Source organism: Triturus cristatus, chromosome 6 (assembly GCF_964204655.1).
Source record: "Triturus cristatus chromosome 6, aTriCri1.1, whole genome shotgun sequence".
In the NCBI taxonomy this organism is placed as follows: domain Eukaryota; kingdom Metazoa; phylum Chordata; class Amphibia; order Caudata; family Salamandridae; genus Triturus; species Triturus cristatus.
Window position 1 is genome coordinate 1,132,131,681 of NC_140589.1, and position 13,525 is coordinate 1,132,145,205.

A 13,525-nucleotide genomic window follows, 5' to 3' on the forward strand; every position below is an offset into this window, starting at 1 on the left:
AAAAACTGCGCCGCACACCGTGAAGCGGAGTTTTCTGCACTTCGCGAACTCCGAGGAGTGCGGAGTGCAGAAAACTCCGCAAACTCCATGAACGGAGCGAAGTTCACCACCCAGGCATTGTGTCAACCAGAAATTGATGGAGTAATAATTGCGGATCCTATCTTGCCCACCTTCTTGACCCACCTTGTGGTACAGAGACTGATGTTTGGACTTCCAGAAACTAACGCAAACCGAGACATATTACTAAGTTTGCTACCTGCTGGTATGCTTGCGTAAGTGGAACCTTTCCATCTGGAAGGTTACAGACAGCAGTTGTGGCATTTGATGCTGCAGTGCGCACAGGGGCGGACAAACCTGTTCATGAACTTGAACTGGTAATTTTTTGGCGATTTTCTGAACTTACATCTATAGGGTTTGTATGAGCATTATATGCTTTAAAATACTTATTTCTCATGACACAATCTCCCTGAGCAGAGGAAGAATTTCCTTTAAAACTTGATTTTTACAGCTTTATTAATGCTTATTAAAATTCTATAAATCATAATTCAATTTGGCATGAACATTTCTTTAGATGCGATAAAAGATACCAACTGAGACAACTAATCTGCTGATTCCCTTTCATTAATTTGTTGTGGTCATTTTATCTGTTTCCAAGTTCATATGACATGAACAGTTTCTGCCTGAACAAGTACATTTGGTAATGAATAAATGCTTACTATCTTATTTCATGTCGTCATATAATAGTAATTCACCCCCTAAATATTCTAGTCCCTTTCAGCACAGATCAAGATCCACCGGAGGACCTAAGGGGAATAGAAAATGGTAGCTAAGGTTATTCTGGGAAAATGTATTCAGTAGTAAAAATTCATTTGAGGCCCAGCATGTTTATGCTACAGCACCACTCCTCAAGATTCTGGGCCTAAAGCATGAAGGCCTTATTTGACTGAAACAGTGTCTTTTCCTTGGCTTTCAACCAAGCAAACAGTTGAATTGATGACTTTATGCATTGATCACAATGCCCTTGACAAATGAGCACCTTCCTATCTGTCTCTCAGTTAGAGAACCTCAAAGATGACCTCAAAGCAGGACAGATCCTCCCCTGCTGAAAACCCTCATGGCAAGCTGCCTAATATAGCAGGTGTATACTAGAGGAGGTCCCGGCCCCAGCCCTGCAAATCCACCATCATGCAAGGCGGGGAGCCTCCACAATATGCCAATACACGGGGCACCACATCCCCAGATGAAACAGAGTCAAGCTGTGTCCTTGACAACTAACAGGCCTCCTCTTTGGGCCACATGGGTTACTGGAGACTTGGTCTGAAACTATTGGAGACTTGGATTGCAACACAAGCTGCTGAGACTACCAAAGACTTGTACTTTAGAATGCAATACAAATAGAGATAAGCTGGGCCCTCCTCCCGCTCTAACTTACAAACACATTCTCTGTGAAAACTGGCAATGGGAGGCTTCATGCCATGCACAGAGGATAGTGTAGGAATCTTGCTGTGGCCCCTGAGGTGTCTCTGTGGCATGCTAATAGACCGGGGAGGGCGATCCTCACAGATATGAGAGTTAGGCAGCATCCTTGGCAGCAGATAACCACACCTGTTTTGCCTTCGGTGTGGGGTCTCTGCACCATAAGGCAGAGATGTGGGTGGGCTAAGCATTGTTAGGACAACGGAAGGCCTAGGTAGTGGTGCATGCCTTGAAAGTAACAACTGTACACCTCCCACCTGCCCCAAGCAAATAAAATGTACTCAGCTGCAGCCACATATGGAGGACCATTAGTCACATACAGATGGGAGTGCAGCGCACATAACACAATTCCTAAGGCCAACAGAACATTTTCCTTGCCTTCACCAGTCAAGGTAAGGGGTGCACCATATTAGAAACTCACCTGTAATATGCTTTATGGCTGACACCACCCTTCCTCCCACAGATGCCCCTCAGCACAGAAAACTGCTTACAGAAAAAGAAGGAGGATCATACAGTGCCACCTCACTTGGCTGTGACCCCGACTCACCAATTGGGAATGGAATGTTAACTGAACTCTGGCTACTGGTGTTGTACACACTGAATAACCAGATTGCTGAGGTTAGCACGTTTAGAGCACATTGAAGCACACCACTCTAAATATGCAAATGACAGCTCCCTCAGAATCCACTCTAAGTACTGCCCATACTAAACACTAGCCATAGGAGGCTGGATCATGGACATTACAGTCAAGCAGTGAGTATTGGTGCTAAGGTATCCCTTTTTTGGAGTGCACTTCCTAGTGCACATAACTAACATTGATCAGAATGAAGGAACCATATGCTGCCATATGCTGAGTCCTAAAAGTAAAAAACATTGATCCAGCATTGAACAGATGAACCCTACCAGCCTCTAAGGACGTGTGGAATACCTCACACTGGTGTTTCGTGGGCTGTCGACATTGAACAATAAATGAATGTGCAGCGGTGCTACCCTCATTTGTTTTTAAATGTTTGCAGAGTCACCCAACCTTCCAATGGGAAGAGTAAGGGCCACCAGGAATAAGACACACTATGGGAAAATAATGTCAAAGAATATGACTGTCAATGGTTTGACCCCAGCTATTTTGGCCTTATCCGTGAATGGTATAGTACCTGATAAATATGACAAAACCCTGCCAGCTATGGAGAAATGAGAGCTGTTTTACCTGGCATCTTTGGGGTGGTTTCCCCTGTCTTTTATGCTTCTGATCTCCTGTTTTGACTGTGCGGTGCATTTAGTTTTTGCTGGTTTTAGAACTCTGGGCACTTTACCACTGCTGATCAGTGCTAAAGTGCAAGTGCTCCCTGTGTAAATTGTGTTTGTTTATCCATGATTGGCATATTTGATTTACTGGTAAGACCCTAGTAAAGTGCACTCTCTGTGCCCAGGGCCTGTAATTCAAATGCTACTAGTGGGCCGGCAACACTGATCGTGACAGCCACACGAGCAGCCCTGCAAACATGTCTCAGGCCTGCCACTGCAGTGTCTGTGAGTGCATTTTTAAACTGCCATCTCGACCTGGCAAATGCACCCACTTGCCAGGTTCAAACCTTCCCGAAGGGTCACTTTAGCGGAGATCTTTTTAGTTATTCACACCGTATGATAAGAGTGAGGTATGTATTAGTGGGGTGGTGTGGCCACTTTGAAGCAGATATATAGTGCTAAATGAATCTACTACTTGGGCTCCCCTCCCTGCTATTGTATTAATCTTGTTGAAGCATTATATGAGCTAGATCCCTGGCCTGCTACAAATTTGTGTTTGACATTCAGCTTTCTACTCTCACCAAGCTGTAGCCTAGTCTGCATCACTGAACCCCATGTTAGCTGTTGACTAGTTGTTCAAGTTATGGAGTTCCTGTAAGTTGTTCAGATGACAGTACTGCATTTAACTGGGAGTTGGGGGGAGGGAAGTTACTGCCTAGGAGTCCTGTAGCAATCCATTGTGGGGTGCGCTCTGCTGTGTAGAAGTTACATACCCCCCTGTGTGGTTGTCACATATAGAATCCCTCTATGCTACAATAAGCTACAAGTGCACAGTGTAACTATAAATTCACCTCATGGAACATATGTGGTTTTGGATCAGCAAATGAAAAGTACAAGCTACTAGCCCAATTTCAAAGATAAGTGGCCCAAATGGTGTTCTACAGGAACCACATTCTACAGGAGATACACCTGATTGAGAAAGTGGGCAGTAAATTAAAGCATAAAAGAAGCAGGCGATTGTTCTACACCAACTACTCTGTATACGCTAGGGGAGTAGTTGTTTGGCTGAAACAGAAATACTGTTTGAATTTGAAATGGTGTGTCTGGATCCAAATCGGAGATATGTCCTGGTCAGGTGTCATCTGCATAGTGGTGGTTAGCATATACTCACCCACTTTATGCTGCCCTTTTTGTGGTAGACCTGACACAGAAGCTAGCTAATTGTGTTGATATTCTCTGCCAACAAGGAGGGGATTTTAACAGTATACTTGGTGTTACCTTTGACCGTTCACATCCTGTGCTACTGAGCATACCAGCAATCCATATTTCCAAAGCATTAGAATTGTGCCTTGTGAATGGGCACTGGCGGCAGGAGTCCTCCTTATATTCGTCCTGCATTGGTTGCACGCCAGGCTAAGTGATTTGGCGTGCTCTAAAACACTGCAGCCAGATGTACATCACACAACGTGTATAGGTAATACATTGTCGGATCATAAATAATTGGAGTTGGGTTTAAATGTGGAAAAGCACCACGCTTACCTGGAAATGACAACCAAGGTGGCTGGAGGATACTGTGATTAGGGAGACATGTTTAGTGCTAATTAACTATTTTCATGAAAACGAGAATAGTGCTTCCTTCCTCCTACTGGAATGAGAGACATTTATAATTGTGCTCCTGTATCTGCAGCACAATAGGTGCTTGAGGGGAACCTGAATCTGTCTGTAAGAGAATGGACCTTGAGAGGGCAGAGGCTTTAGATCCTATGCACTTAGAATGCCTGCGTAAAAGCAGAGAGTGATAATGTTGAACTGATGGAGTGCCTCATGTTTGTTGAGAGAGTGATAGACATAGAAAACTGGTTGTGTGACTTATTGGGCCACAGCATCCACAATCTCCTACACTGACCATTCGAGGGGTACCTTGTCTGTACACAAGAAACAATTAATTCATCATTTTGGGATTGTTATGCAGATATTTAATCACTAATGATAAGGACTAAGACACTTTTTTAAATGACATAGTACTGCCCGAGATACCTTTTGATGCGACCAAATGGTTAGAGGCTCCAACGACTGACCATGAGATACAAAAGTCTATTCACTCGCAAGCAAGGAACAAAACAGTTTGCATTCAAATTCCATGCACCTATGAGATGCTGTTACTACCCAAGCACCTCAAATTATATGAAGCAGCAAAAACTTGAGAGCCTCCCTTAGCCATAACTAATGAAGCAGTGATTCCTTTAATCCGAAACCTGGGTAGGATCTTCTGAAATTGTACTCATACCGGCTGCAATCAATTCTCAATACAGAAAGTAAGCTTCTGAGTAAAATACTCAATGAGAGGATTCTTCTTATTTTGCATGAAATAATTCACAAAGACCAGAATGGGTTTATTCCCTGGAGAAATAGTTCCATAAATACTAGAAGGTTTTATCATATACTTGAAGAAGCCTCAGGGAGGTGGCCTAGTTCAGTTTGTCTTGCAGAATATTGCATCTTAAAAATCCTCCTGTTTTGTGACAAACTCTGTGCAAAAGAATACAAGTGTTGGGACAACTAAGCAGCATATGCCTTATGTCACTACTGGGAAAATCACAAGATCAGCATTTAGATGAGGTATCCAGTGAAAATGTTGAGCATTTTGTAGGGCTGAGGTGAAGTCTATAGTAAAGGAAATACATGGGTTGAGTAATATTAACTGTTTGAGAAGTTGTATAAATACATGACCAGATCGAATCCCAAAAGGAGATGTTCTAGTTTACACCAAGATCTTTCTCCAAAAGAAGTTCAGTTTTGGAAAACGAGAGAAGAAAATAGAAAAATCATTATTGAATAATTGAGCAATTCATATAATACCTTTATTGATTTTATATCTGGAGACTTCAGAAAAAAGGGTTATTTCCTGAGGTAATGCAGGTAAGGAAGTTTCTGGGGAGGGAATAAAGAGGAGAACATCTTCTGCATAAGCTGCAAATTTTAGAAGACGATCTCACATAAAGCCTTTGACACCCTTCACTGGGCATATCTGACCAGAGTACTAGGTGGCTTCGGTATTGGACACCAAATAACAAATAGATTACGCTCTTCTACGCGGTATCAATAGCTAGGGCCAGATCAGGTTATTACATATCAAACACATACAATATAGCCAGGTGAACAAAGCTTTCCCCTCTACTGTTTCCCTTACTATAGAGCCCCTAGCTGTGAAGATATGAAGCCAGGGTCCAGCTTGGAGAATCTCACCGGCTGGGAGCATACATGCTATCTCTCTGAGTGAAGATGACATGTTGCTCTATGTCCGTGACGTTGGCTCTGGCCTGGCTCCGATTTCAGATACCATGAAGACGTTCCAGAAGATGATTGGACTAATGTTCAACTGTGACAAATCACCTGTCTTCCTCCTCAGGCAGACTCAACCATGACTGACGTTACCCTGGGAGACCAGGCGCTGCAATGGTTGTCACATACCTTTAGTATTTTTGGAATCATTTTTTATCATAGGGAGACAGATTTGTTGAAGGGTAATCTAGGAAGACCTGTGCACTCCCTGAGGTCCCAGGTCGCCTTCTGGACTACACTTTCTTTATATGTGGCTGGTTGCATTGCATTAGGCAAAAGGGTGATGCTTTACTGCCTTCTTTATTATTTTGTAAACATGCCAAATGTGAGCCAGATAGTCCTTTTTTAACAGTTGTACTCCCTACTGGAAGATCTGATATTGGCGACCTGCCGATACAAGCTCACTACGATGGAGCTGGTGTGCTAGGTGGACTCAGGGTTAAGTACAGTAGGAGACCTCTTTGAAGATGATTTGTTCAAAGAATTCCGAACATTGATTAACACATATGGAGACAAAGGGGCCAATTTCTATTATATGGCAGGATCCTGCACTCACTCATGAAGCAGTGAAACATTGATTACACTGAACCAACAACACATTCTGGACTACAGACATTATATACTGCAGGGTATGGTTACAAGGCTCTACAATACCATACAAGAGTACATGGGGATATCCTTACAATCACGTACAAACAAATGGGAAATAGAAGGTCTTGTAGTAACTGAAATGCAAACAGGTTTTCTCTGTTTGAAACACTTTCTTTAAACATCAATATAAAATAATACCATTAAACAATATAATAAAGTATACAATTGACATATAGCACTAAATCCTTACATTAAATACTTAAGTTTTTTATGATTTTAAGGGGACTGGACAAACAGGAGGAGAAAGAAGGAGTTCATGGAATAATCATTGCTTATACATGGAAGAGGCAAAGTCCTTGTAGAATGTACTAAAGAAAGAAAATTGAAACAATATATTGTTATAAACTGTAAAATAAATAATATGTAACATTAAAGAACAACAGAAGTAAAGCATTTATGGAAGTTGGACATTTTCAGAAAAAGTTCAACTAGTAGATTATATATTATTTTCAGTTTGATTTAGAAAACAAGTTAGAGGTAACCATAACAATTGAGCATTATGTGAGGTTCAGCATAGAGAGAGATACATACTGTCTAATTTATGATGTGAGCAAACAGAATCCGAGCAAATTAGAAATAATTTAGAGGAGGATTGCCAATTAAAAGTAACTTGTTGAAAGACAACCGCTAGAAAAATATGAAGTAATTTTCAAGTAGGGAAGGAAGGGAGAAAATGATGAGTTAAGGTACCTATAAAGAGATGGAGTATGTTGAAAGAATATTCTATTTTAAAAATCTTTCAGATTTGTGACCAAACTCTGTGCCAAAGAATATGTGTTTGGACAACTAAACAGCATATGCATAATGTTACTATTGAGAAAACCACAAGACAAGCATTTAGATGAGGTATCCAGTGAAAATGATGAGCATTGTGTAGGGGTGAGGTCAAGTCTATGGTAAAGAAAAAATATGGATTGATTAATATTGTTTGAGAAATTGTATAAATACGAGAACAGATCTTATCCCAAAAGAAGATGTACTAGTTCACGGCAAGATATTTCTGCCAAATAAGTTCTGTTTTGGACTTGGTTCAGGGATCATTGGAAATTGAGATAGTTTTATAAATAGTAGAATCTCTAGGACAAGCATAAATAAGCTTGATTAAGTCAGATGTGCAGGGAACAGAGTTAGTAGTCTGTTGTAAGGATAAATAAGTATCTAAGACAGCATTCATAAGCATTACAAAATGAGTATGGAAAGATTGAGGACATTGGCACATAAAACGAAAATGAAGGAGGGAAATAGAACCATTATTTTCAAATAATTGAGCAATCCATATAATACCTTTATTCTTCCAAGTCCGCCAGAAAATTGGGCTATTACTAATTATAACTAGTTTATTATACCAAATAGACATATTAAAAAACACACATGTTGTTAATGCAATAGGAATAAACATAGATCTGATCAAAGAAGTAGTGGGCTGAAAAAGTGGAGAGCTAAGAAATAGAGGGCCCGATTCACAGAACTAACTTAAGACAAAATCCTAAACTTACTACCATTTTGGTATTCACAGAATGCACTTGCTCATTTTGGTATTCACAGAAGGCACTTACTCATTTCGGTATTCACAGAAGTTAGTAGTCCTAACTTTAGGACTCCTAAATGCCTTCTGTGAATACTGAAAGTCTTAAAGTTAGGATTTTTCTCAGTTTAGGAGTAGTAAATTTAGGACTCCTAACTTTAGGACTCCTAAATGCCTTCTGTGAATACCAAAAGTCTTAAAGTTAGGATTTTTCTCAGTTTAGTAGTAGTAAAGTTAGGACTCCTAACTTTAGGACTCCTAAATGCCTTCTGTGAATACCGAAAGTCTTAAAGTTAGGATTTTTCTCAGTTTAGGAGTAGTAAAGTTAGGAGTCCTAACTTTACTACTCCTAAACTGAGAAAAATCCTAACTTTAAGCCTTTCGGTATTCACAGAAGGCATTTAGGAGTCCTAAACTTAGGACTGCTAACTTCTGTGAATACCGAAATGAGTAAGTGCCTTCTGTGAATACCAAAATTGTAGTAAGTTTAGCATTTTGTCTTAAGTTAGTTCTGTGAATCGGGCCCAGAGACTTTAACAAAACAGATACTACTTCCTTTCAGAGAAAAAGGATGAAGAAGAGCTTTCTCCACATTCAACCATAAAGGGGGAAAGGGTGAAGACAAAACAAAAGTCCAATAGAAAGCTTGACACAAGACAAATGCTTTGTGATATTTACAAAAAGCTGGGTAATTTACCCTTGTGTCAAGTTTTGATTTCTGTAAGAGAGTTGGAGATACTCTTGCCTTCTTATTATTCAAAATGAATTTAGTAAGCATGGGGAGTGGATGTGGTGCAGCAGGCAGAGCTGCTGACTCAGGAGTTGGGGATGTGGGTTCGAGTCTCGGCGTCGGCTCAACAACCTGTGATTCTGGGCAAATCAGTCAATCTCGCTGTGCCCATGGACAGTGACTGGATACCCTCATGGGTGATAAGCCTCATTATATAAATCTACAAATTAGAAGAAGAAAGTAAATTTTAGTGAAGAGCTCCTAAAAATTAATTTTAACTGTTTCTTAGGTTGAATTGGTAAACCTAATGCCTAGTTATTTAATCCTGGCAGATGCAGCCCATTGAAAACCAACCGGTGATCAGAAAGGGTTATTTAACTGCATATTTCTTAATGGGAAGAATTTTGCTTATATCGTTACTGATTTCATATCCGGAGACTTCAGAAAAAAGGGTTATTTCCTGAAGTACTGCAGGTAAGGAAGTTTCTGGGGAGGGAATAAAGAGAGGACCTCATCTGCATAAACTGCAATTTTTAGATGACGATATCCATAACGAAAACCATATATAGATGAATTCGAGCGGATACGGGATAGAAATGGTTCAAGTGCTAGGACGAATAATAATGAAGAAAGAGGACATCCCTGTCTAACACCTCGTTGAAGAGGAAAATATGTAGAAGTTTTAACATTAACTAGGACAGAGGCACAAGGCGATTGATATAAAAGAGAGATGAGAGCTGATTTTAGGACTAAATCCATGCCAGGTTAAAGATTTTAGCATACATTTCCAATTTATTCTACTGAATTCTTTATCTGCCTCGACCTTAATTGCTGCAATGGGAGTTTTTAAAAGGGGAGTGTGGACGGGTACAGGATTCGGAGGATGAATATATCCCTTGGCATGTCATCCATACGTCTCACTCACCTGAACAAAAATCTTTCTCCCCACAGCAAAAACATAGTGCTGACTCAGCTTAACAGGAGATTGTCGGGCAGGATCAGAACAAACACTGTGACCTCGATTCACGAGCCAACCCATGGGCCAATTGGGAGGCGAAGAGGTCGTCTTACAGGGCGAGACACAGAAACAGAGGAAGAGGAGAGAAAGAATACGGCGGCCGGCGAACCCGGAAGTTGTTTCAAGCTACCTCGAGGAGAACTGAAATCCCAAGCCCCCCAAGCTGATCTGGTCCCTCTCACAAGACTGGAGAACAGGAGCTGTCCGAGGGTTCATAGCACGAGACCAAGAGAGAATGCTGAAAACTCTTCCGGACCAGTGTCCTTATGTTCAGACATAAGCAGAAGGCTGTGGCAGAGCCCCCGGTTGGACCTACAGCCTGCCAGATTTCTGGACAAACGTTACTTAGTCAGGGACGGGGCCGAATCTGGGGAAAGTGGGAGGCAAGGGGGACCTAACGTACCCTATATATCTTTGGGGTTATTTCCATTTCTTTAACTTTTTTTTGCATAAAGCATAACAAGCACTCCCTCTAAAAGCGCAAAGCACATATCTCTGCAGGTCTTAGTTTCAATTCTGAGCCAAAAGACTTTGTAAAAATAACAAAGTCTTTCTGCTCTTTTTTGTTTTTTCTTTGTATCTACAACACGCTGAATTAATCTAGAACATGGGTGTCAGTTTCTTTGGGAGCAGACCTCTCCTAATATAGGTGTTTAAAGTAAAGTGACTTACCCCTGGTGTCTCTTTCTTCCTATGAGGCTGTGTCGTGAAGAAAGAAGACATGAAAATCTAGAAGAGAGAAGCGAAAAATAAAGAAGAGACTATATTATTATATTGATTGTTAAACTATTGAAAGAAATAGCAAAGGAAAGAAAAAGAGAAATAAATCAGAGTGCTAATTTGACTATTTTGTACGCATGCTACAATCCCACCAACCGTGACAGGGAGATTTATATTATTAGGAAACATAAAATCACTTTAGATCAAAATGGTACCACATGAAACAAAGCACTCACAAACTTAAATAATACAACATAAAACATTTGAATACTCTTTTGTCGGTCCATTACAATAGCAGCAGAGAAGAGAAATTTTCATTTAAAAAGATCACAAAGATTCACCATAAAAAGCTTTTGTTATAAAAACAGGATAGACAATACAATAAATATCTTCTATAAATGCTAAAAGACATAAGTCAGCCACAGTTAGTCAAAGTGGCACAATACAATATGAAAAGACCCTAGAAAGGTAGCAAGTTAATGACTAACAAGAGAACACTTGGCAAGTCTGATCCACATTGCCATTAGGAATTTGGCCATACAGAGTACAACAATACGATTTGAGTCTGATTGCAGTATTCTGAAAATTTCCTGGTGCTTCCTAGCTCCCAGGTTTTTGCAAAGTGGAACTATCCACTTTGCTTGAGACTGTCTATACAGAGGACCAAAAAATATAACATGTTTGAGTGACTCAGATCATCCTTGGCAACAAATACATTTCTCATCCACCATGACCATTTCGTTGTACCACTTTTGTTTTTTAAGTTTTTACGGGTAGTTCATCCATACCTGAACAGTAGGTAGAGCTTCCATGTTGGTGGAGGAACAATTTCATCAATAGTGCTCTCATATAACAGGGTCAGCTTAAAATCAATAGAAGCAGCAGAGATTGAGCCTTTACAATTTTGTACACTATCCATCACACCACTACCCCAGTAAACAGCTTTAAGACTGGCCTTTTGGATTTGACACAATGTCTCCGAAAATTCACAGTATGTGTCAAGGCTTACCCTCTGCAAAAGCGCCTTAACAGTGCAGGGCCACAAGATTTTACTTGAACTTTTTGGTAACATTAGGTCACGAAGACCCACCCTTTAAGCCTCTAGTGCTATAGTAGACCATGGCAGATGCCAGAACATGAGCAATCTAACTTCAATTTTACGGGTCATTTGTTTCTGGGCAAAATGTGAAGTCAATGCGGTGCTCACTGGGAGTTTTAACAGTGATCTAAGGAATATTTGTTCTATCACTATCAGGTTATTGAGTATTGGGCAGCCCCATATCTCTGCACCATATAGAACCACTCCTAGAGCCTTAACATTATAAATCTCTAGCACGGGAGCCACCATTCAGGATACGGTTTTCCTGTGCATTTTTGCTGTGTTTGGCATCTGTTGTACCACGGACAACTATGCCCTTTCCACCTGTAGAGACCAACATAGATTTCTAGTACATTTCATACCAAGATAATCAAACTCAGCCACCATCACCAATGAGCAAATTCCTCATACACTGAGGGTCCGATTCCGATCCTGGAAAAATATTCCCCGTACGAATTGTATCTGGATTTTTTACCGTACGAATCGTACAAGTCCCGTACAAACTGGCAAGTACGATTCGTATGTGAAAAAGTCCATATGAATCGCATTGGGTAAATTCCCCGACACGTCCTCGGGTCGGAAAAGGTGTCTGACATGTCCCCGTACATTTTTACGTACGAATCTGAAAACTGAAGTCCGAGTGCGCAAGTATGATTTGTACCGTCCGTCCGATTGTACAACCGTATGGTAAAAAGACCGTCTGGAGCGAACTCCTATAGCAACCATGGAGACGTCCAAACAAGTGCCCGGTACGTGCCGAACATCCCCCCAGCCCCCCGTATGTACGCGCCATCCCACCCCCAGCCCCACGGATGGACGCGCCGTACCCCCAGCCCCCCCGCGGATGGACGCGCCGTCCCCCCCCCAGCCCCCCGTGTGTATGGCGCGGACCCCCACCCCCGTAGGTACGGTGCGGACCCCCACCCGTGTATGTCCGGCGTGTACCCCACCCGTGTATGTACGGCGCGTACCCCCACCCGTGTATGTACGGCGCGTACCCCCACCCGTGTATGTACGGCACGTACCCCCACCCATGTAGGTACGGTGCGGACCCCCACCCGTGTAGGTATGGCACGTACCCTCACCCATGTATGTACGGCGCGTACCCCCACCCGTGTATGTACGGCGCGTACCCCCACCTGTGTAGGTACGGTGTGGACCCCCGCCCGTGTATGTACGCCGCGTAACCCCACCCGTGTATGTACAGCGTGTACCCCCACCCGTGTATGTACGGCGCGTACCCCCACCCGTGTATGTACGGTGTGTACCCCCACCCCCGTAGGTACGGCGCCGTACATACACGGTGGGGGTCCGCACCGTACCTACGCGGGTGGGGGTCCGCACCGTACCTACACGGGTGGGGGTACGCGCCGTACATACATGGGTGGGGGTACGTGCCGTACATACACGGGTGGGGGTACGCGCCGTACATACACGGGTGGGGTATGCACCGTACATACACGGGTGGGGGTCCGCACCGTACCTACAGGGGTGGGGGTCCGCGCCATACACACGTGGGGGCTCGGGGGGGTACGGCGCATCCATCCGCGGGGGGCTGGGGGTACGGCGTGTCCATCCACGGGGGGCTGGGGGTACGGCGCGTCCATCCGCGGGGGGCTGGGGGGGACGGCGTGTACATACAGGGGCTGGGGGGACGGCGCGTACATACGGGGGGCTGGGGGGGACGGCGCATACATACGGGGGGCTGGGGGGTGACGGCGC